The following is a 7,500-nucleotide window of genomic DNA, read 5'->3' as shown; positions in this document are numbered from 1 at the left end:
AGGGGCGGCCGAACTTGACCCCGGCGGCCGGGGCTCTGGAACTCCCGGCCGGCAGTGGCCGGCAAATCCGACCCGCATCCGGACTTCCGAGCCAGACTTGGTTAACGAATTGCACCTGGGTAACCAAAACTCCCTGGACCACCCGATCTCCGGACACATGGTTCAAGCTCACACACCCACACACCCACCCACCCACCCACCCACCGCGCGGGCCCCGTGCGCCGTAGTATTGGAAGAGGTGGGCTGCGCCAGCTGGTTTTTTTTATCGAATTGTCAGGGTCCGGTCGGGTTAAGGATTTGACAGGGCCAGCTTGACGAAATTCAGTGAAGCGCGGGTATTCGGCGGGAGTAACTATGACTTAAGGCGGGGGGCCCATGGGCCAGCAAGGAGTTTCTGGTGAACATCGGCCGGGACATTTTGACGGCGTGGCAAGAACTAGTTGTTATTGAGGGCGAAGGGTTTGTCCTCAGCGGGTTGATTGTCGAATTGTCGGGACTGCCGGGCCGGTTAGCGATTTGCCCGGCCGGCTTGGTTAACCATTTGCCCGAGCCGGGTTGGTTACCGAATTGTCAGGGTTGGGCTTGGTTAACCATTTGCCCGAGCCGGGTTGGTTAATGAATTGCCATGGCCGGGTTGATTAACGCATTGTCAGGGTTGGGCTTGGTTAACGATTTGCCCGAGCAGGGTGGGTGAACGCATTGTCAGGAGCGTGCGCGGTTGGTTCACGAAACTGCCTGTTCCGGGTTTCTAGAGCGTTGTCAGGCCCGGCCGGCCGGGTTAGCAGGTTGCCAGACCCAACTTGACGAAATTCAGTGCGGCGCGGGTAAACGGCGGGAGTAACTATGACTCTCTTAAGGTAAGGAGGGGGGCCCATGGGCCAGCAAGGAGTTTCTGATGAACATCGGCCGGGACATTTTGACGGCGGGGCAAGAACTAGTTGTTATTGAGGGCGAAGGGTTTGTCCTCAGCTGGTTGATTGTCGAATAGTCGGGGCTGCCGGGCCGGTTACCGATTTGCCCGGCCGGCTTGGTTAACCATTTGCCCGGGCCGGGTTGGTTGGCGAATTGTCAGGTTTGGGCTTGGTTAACCATTTGCCCGGGCCGGGTTGGTTAGCGAATTGTCATGGTTGGGTTGGTTACCGAATTGTCGGGTTTGGGCTTGGTTAACGATTTGCCCGAGCAGGGTGGGTGAACACATTGTCAGGAGCGTGCGCAGTTGGTTCACGAAACTGCCTGTTCCGGGTTTCTAGAGCATTGTCAGGCCCGGCCGGCCGGGTTAGCGCCTTGCCAGACCCAACTTGACGAAATTCAGTGCAGCGCGGGTAATCGGCGGGAGTAACTATGACTCTCTTAAGGTAAGGAGGGGGGGCCCATGGGCCAGCAAGGAGTTTCTGATGAACATCGGCCGGGACATTTTGACGGCGGGGCAAGACGTAGTTGTTATTGAGGGTGAAGGGTTTGTCCTCAGCTGGTTGATTGTCGAATGGTCGGGGCTGCCGGGCCGGTTACCGATTTGCCCGGCCGGCTTGATCAACCATTTGCCCGAGCCGGGTTGGTTACCGAATTGTCAGGGTTGGGCTTGGTTAACCATTTGTCCGAGCCGGGTTGGTTAATGAATTGCCATGCCCGGGTTGGTTAACGCAGTTTCAGGGTTGGGCTTGATTAACGATTTGCCCGAGCAGGGTTGGCTAACGCATTGTCAGGAGCGTGCGCGGTTGGTTCACGAAACTGCCTGTTCCGGGTTTCTAGAGCGTTGTCAGGCCCGGCCGGCCGGGTTAGCGGGTTGCCAGACCCAACTTGACGAAATTCAGTGCGGCGCGGGTAAACGGCGGGAGTAACTATGACTCTCTTAAGGTAAGGAGGGGGGCCCATGGGCCAGCAAGGAGTTTCTGATGAACATCGGCCGGGACATTTTGACGGCGGGGCAAGAACTAGTTGTTATTGAGGGCGAAGGGTTTGTCCTCAGCTGGTTGATTGTCGAATAGTCGGGGCTGCCGGGCCGGTTACCGATTTGCCCGGCCGGCTTGGTTAACCATTTGCCCGGGCCGGGTTGGTTGGCGAATTGTCAGGTTTGGGCTTGGTTAACCATTTGCCCGGGCCGGGTTGGTTAGCGAATTGTCATGGTTGGGTTGGTTACCGAATTGTCGGGTTTGGGCTTGGTTAACGATTTGCCCGAGCAGGGTGGGTGAACACATTGTCAGGAGCGTGCGCAGTTGGTTCACGAAACTGCCTGTTCCGGGTTTCTAGAGCATTGTCAGGCCCGGCCGGCCGGGTTAGCGCCTTGCCAGACCCAACTTGACGAAATTCAGTGCAGCGCGGGTAATCGGCGGGAGTAACTATGACTCTCTTAAGGTAAGGAGGGGGGGCCCATGGGCCAGCAAGGAGTTTCTGATGAACATCGGCCGGGACATTTTGACGGCGGGGCAAGACGTAGTTGTTATTGAGGGTGAAGGGTTTGTCCTCAGCTGGTTGATTGTCGAATAGTCGGGGCTGCCGGGCCGGTTACCGATTTGCCCGGCCGGCTTGGTTAACCATTTGCCCGGGCCGGGTTGGTTAACGAATTGTCAGGTTTGGGCTTGGTTAACCATTTGCCCGGGCCGGGTTGGTTAGCGAATTGTCATGGTTGGGTTGGTTACCGAATTGTCGGGTTTGGGCTTGGTTAACGATTTGCCCGAGCAGGGTGGGTGAACACATTGTCAGGAGCGTGCGCGGTTGGTTCACGAAACTGCCTGTTCCGGGTTTCTAGAGCATTGTCAGGCCCGGCCGGCCGGGTTAGCGGCTTGCCAGACCCAACTTGACGAAATTCAGTGCAGCGCGGGTAATCGGCGGGAGTAACTATGACCCATGGGCCAGCAAGGAGTTTCTGATGAACATCGGCCGGGACATTTTGACGGCGGGGCAAGACGTAGTTGTTATTGAGGGTGAAGGGTTTGTCCTCAGCTGGTTGATTGTCGAATAGTCGGGGCTGCCGGGCCGGTTACCGATTTGCCCGGCCGGCTTGGTTAACCATTTGCCCGGGCCGGGTTGGTTAACGAATTGTCAGGGTTGTGCTTGGTTAACCATTTGCCCGAGCAGGGTGGGTGAACGCATTGTCAGGAGCGTGCGCGGTTGGTTCACGAAACTGCCTGTTCCGGGTTTCTAGAGCGTTGTCAGGCCCGGCCGGCCGGGTTAGCGGGTTGCCAGACCCAACTTGACGAAATTCAGTGCGGCGCGGGTAAACGGCGGGAGTAACTATGACTCTCTTAAGGTAAGGAGGGGGGCCCATGGGCCAGCAAGGAGTTTCTGATGAACATCGGCCGGGACATTTTGACGGCGGGGCAAGAACTAGTTGTTATTGAGGGCGAAGGGTTTGTCCTCAGCTGGTTGATTGTCGAATTGTCGGGACTGCCGGGCCGGTCAACGATTTGCCCGGCCGGCTTGGTTAACCATTTGCCCGAGCCGGGTTGGTTAATGAATTGCCATGGCCGGGTTGGTTAACGCAGTTTCAGGGTTGGGCTTGGTTAACGACTTGACCGTGCAGGGTTGGTTAACGCCTTGTCAGGAGCGTGCGCGGTTGGTTCACGAAACTGCCTGTTCCGGGTTTCTAGAGCATTGTCAGGCCCGGCCGGCCGGGTTAGCGGCTTGCCAGACCCAACTTGACGAAATTCAGTGCAGCGCGGGTAATCGGCGGGAGTAACTATGACTCTCTTAAGGTTAAGGAGGAGGGCCCATGGGCCAGCAAGGAGTTTCTGATGAACATCGGCCGGGACATTTTGACGGCGGGGCAAGAACTAGTTGTTATTGAGGGCGAAGGGTTTGTCCTCAGCTGGTTGATTGTCGAATCGTCGGGACTGCCGGGCCGGTCAACGATTTGCCCGGCCGGCTTGGTTAACCATTTGCCCGAGCCGGGTTGGTTAATGAATTGCCATGGCCGGGTTGATTAACGCATTGTCAGGGTTGGGCTTGGTTAACGATTTGCCCGAGCAGGGTGGGTGAACGCATTGTCAGGAGCGTGCGCGGTTGGTTCACGAAACTGCCTGTTCCGGGTTTCTAGAGCGTTGTCAGGCCCGGCCGGCCGGGTTAGCGGCTTGCCAGACCCAACTTGACGAAATTCAGTGCGGCGCGGGTAAACGGCGGGAGTAACTATGACTCTCTTAAGGTGTAAGGAGGGGGGCCCATGGGCCAGCAAGGAGTTTCTGATGAACATCGGCCGGGACATTTTGACGGCGGGGCAAGAACTAGTTGTTATTGAGGGCGAAGGGTTTGTCCTCAGCGGGTTGATTGTCGAATTGTCGGGACTGCCGGGCCGGTTAGCGATTTGCCCGGCCGGCTTGGTTAACCATTTGCCCGAGCCGGGTTGGTTACCGAATTGTCTGGGTTGGGCTTGGTTAACCATTTGTCCGAGCCGGGTTGGTTAATGAATTGCCATGGCCGGGTTGGTTAACGCAGTTTCAGGGTTGGGCTTGATTAACGATTTGCCCGAGCAGGGTTGGCTAACGCATTGTCAGGAGCGTGCGCGGTTGGTTCACGAAACTGCCTGTTCCGGGTTTCTAGAGCGTTGTCAGGCCCGGCCGGCCGGGTTAGCGGCTTGCCAGACCCAACTTGACGAAATTCAGTGCGGCGCGGGTAAACAGCGGGAGTAACTATGACTCTCTTAAGGTAAGGAGGGGGGCCCATGGGCCAGCAAGGAGTTTCTGATGAACATCGGCCGGGACATTTTGACGGCGGGGCAAGAACTAGTTGTTATTGAGGGCGAAGGGTTTGTCCTCAGCTGGTTGATTGTCGAATCGTCGGGACTGCCGGGCCGGTCAACGATTTGCCCGGCCGGCTTGGTTAACCATTTGCCCGAGCCGGGTTGGTTACCGAATTGTCTGGGTTGGGCTTGGTTAACCATTTGTCCGAGCCGGGTTGGTTAATGAATTGCCATGGCCGGGTTGGTTAACGCAGTTTCAGGGTTGGGCTTGATTAACGATTTGCCCGAGCAGGGTTGGCTAACGCATTGTCAGGAGCGTGCGCGGTTGGTTCACGAAACTGCCTGTTCCGGGTTTCTAGAGCGTTGTCAGGCCCGGCCGGCCGGGTTAGCGGCTTGCCAGACCCAACTTGACGAAATTCAGTGCAGCGCGGGTAATCGGCGGGAGTAACTATGACTCTCTTAAGGTTAAGGAGGGGGGCCCATGGGCCAGCAAGGAGTTTCTGATGAACATCGGCCGTGACTTTTTGACGGCGGGGCAAGGACTAGTTGTTATTGAGGGCGAAGGGTTTGTCCTCAGCTGGTTGATTGTCGAATCGTCGGGACTGCCGGGCCGGTCAACGATTTGCCCGGCCGGCTTGGTTAACCATTTGCCCGAGCCGGGTTGGTTAATGAATTGCCATGGCCGGGTTGATTAACGCATTGTCAGGGTTGGGCTTGGTTAACGATTTGCCCGAGCAGGGTGGGTGAACGCATTGTCAGGAGCGTGCGCGGTTGGTTCACGAAACTGCCTGTTCCGGGTTTCTAGAGCGTTGTCAGGCCCGGCCGGCCGGGTTAGCGGCTTGCCAGACCCAACTTGACGAAATTCAGTGCGGCGCGGGTAAACGGCGGGAGTAACTATGACTCTCTTAAGGTAAGGAGGGGGGGCCCATGGGCCAGCAAGGAGTTTCTGATGAACATCGGCCGGGACATTTTGACGGCGGGGCAAGAACTAGTTGTTATTGAGGGCGAAGGGTTTGTCCTCAGCTGGTTGATTGTCGAATTGTCGGGACTGCCGGGCCGGTTAACGATTTGCCCGGCCGGCTTGGTTAACCATTTGCCCGAGCCGGGTTGTTTAGCGAATTGCCATGTATGGGTTGGTTAACGAATTGTCGGGTTTGGGCTTGGTTAACGACTTGACCGTGCAGGGTTGGTTAACGAATTGTCGGGGTTGGGCTTGGTTAACGATTTGCCCGAGTAGGGTTGGTTAGCGAATTGTCCGGGTCAGACTGGTTAACGAATTGGCATGTCCGAGTAGGTTAACGAATTGCCAGAGCCAGCTTGGTTAACGAATTGTCCGGCTGGGTTGGTGCACTCATTGCCAGGACAGGGTTGTTTAATGAATTGTCCGTTCCCAGTTGGTTCACGAATTGGCAAGGCCAGGGTGGTTAAGGAATTGTCCGGGCCAGGTTGGTTAACGAATTGCCCGTCCTGGCTGGTTAACGAATTGTCAGGGTCAGGTTGGTTAACGAATTGCCATGGCCGGGTAGGTTAACGAATTGCCAGAGCCAGCTTGGTTAACGAATTGTCCGGCCGGGTTGGTTAACGAATTGTCCGTTCCCAGTTGGTTCACGAATTGGCAAGGACAGGGTGGTTAACGAATTGTCCGGCCGGGTTGGTGCACTCATTGCCAGGACAGGGTTGGTTACCGAATTGTCCGTTCCCAGTTGGTTCACGAATTGGAAAACCAGGGTGGTTAAAGTATTGTCCGGGCCTGGTTGGTTAACGAATTGCCCGTCCTGGTTGGTTAACGAATTGTCCGGGTCAGGTTGGTTAACGAATTGCCAGGGTCTGGTTGGTTACCGAATTGTCCGGCCGGGTTGGTGCACTCATTGCCAGGACAGGGTTGGTTGACGAATTGCCCGTCCTGGTTGGTTAACGAATTGCCAGGGTCTGGTTGGTTACCGAATTGTCCGGCCGGGTTGGTGCACTCATTGCCAGGACAGGGTTGGTTAACGAATTGTCAGGGTCAGGTTGGTTAACGAATTGCCAGAGCCAGCTTGGTTAACGAATTGTCCGGCCGGGTTGGTTAACGAATTGTCCCGGCCAGGTTGGTTAACGAATTGCCAGAGCCAGCTTGGTTAACGAATTGTCCGGCCGGGTTGGTGCACTCCTTGCCAGGACAAGGTTGGTTAACGAATTGCCCGGTTCCGAATGGTTAACGAATTGCCCGGTCCCGGTCGGTTCACGAATTGCCCGCCCGCTGATTGTTAACTTTTCGCACCGGCGGGGGATGGCTTGGGTAACGAGCCTCCAAGATCTGTCGGTTAACCATTTGCCCGGTGGCAATTCGTTAACCAAGTCCGCTCCGGAAGTCTGGATGGGGGTCGGATTTGCCGGCCGAGGCCGACCCGGAGTTCCAGAGGCTCGGCCGCCGGGGTCAGATTCGGCCGCCCCTTTGACACATGCAATTTCTGTACGGGGGCATTGGCGGGGTTCCTGCAGATATATAGGGAGGCCGTTTTCACGAGTTGTTGAAGTATTCGGTAGATGGCACCGGCCTCCCCAATTGGTTAACCCGGGCCACGCGGCAGCTTTTCCGCACGATTCCGAAGATTGCCGGTATGGATTTTCGGACAAATACCCAATCGCGGAAGTCTGTCAGCGGGACCTATTCGCAGGCCCATGCCGGCCGAGGGGCGGCATTTTCCGTATGACTACCGGTGCTCCGGCCGCCGAATGGAAACCTTGCCCGAATGAATTTCTGACAAAGTCCCGAGGCGGGAGCCAGTAAGGGGACGTATTCGGCGGGCCGTGCCGGCCGAGCGGCGGCATTTTCGGAGGGACAACCG

The sequence above is a fragment of the Mobula birostris genome, unplaced genomic scaffold, assembly GCF_030028105.1.
Source record: "Mobula birostris isolate sMobBir1 unplaced genomic scaffold, sMobBir1.hap1 scaffold_4605, whole genome shotgun sequence".
NCBI lineage: Eukaryota > Metazoa > Chordata > Chondrichthyes > Myliobatiformes > Myliobatidae > Mobula > Mobula birostris.
This window is presented reverse-complemented; position numbering follows the sequence as displayed.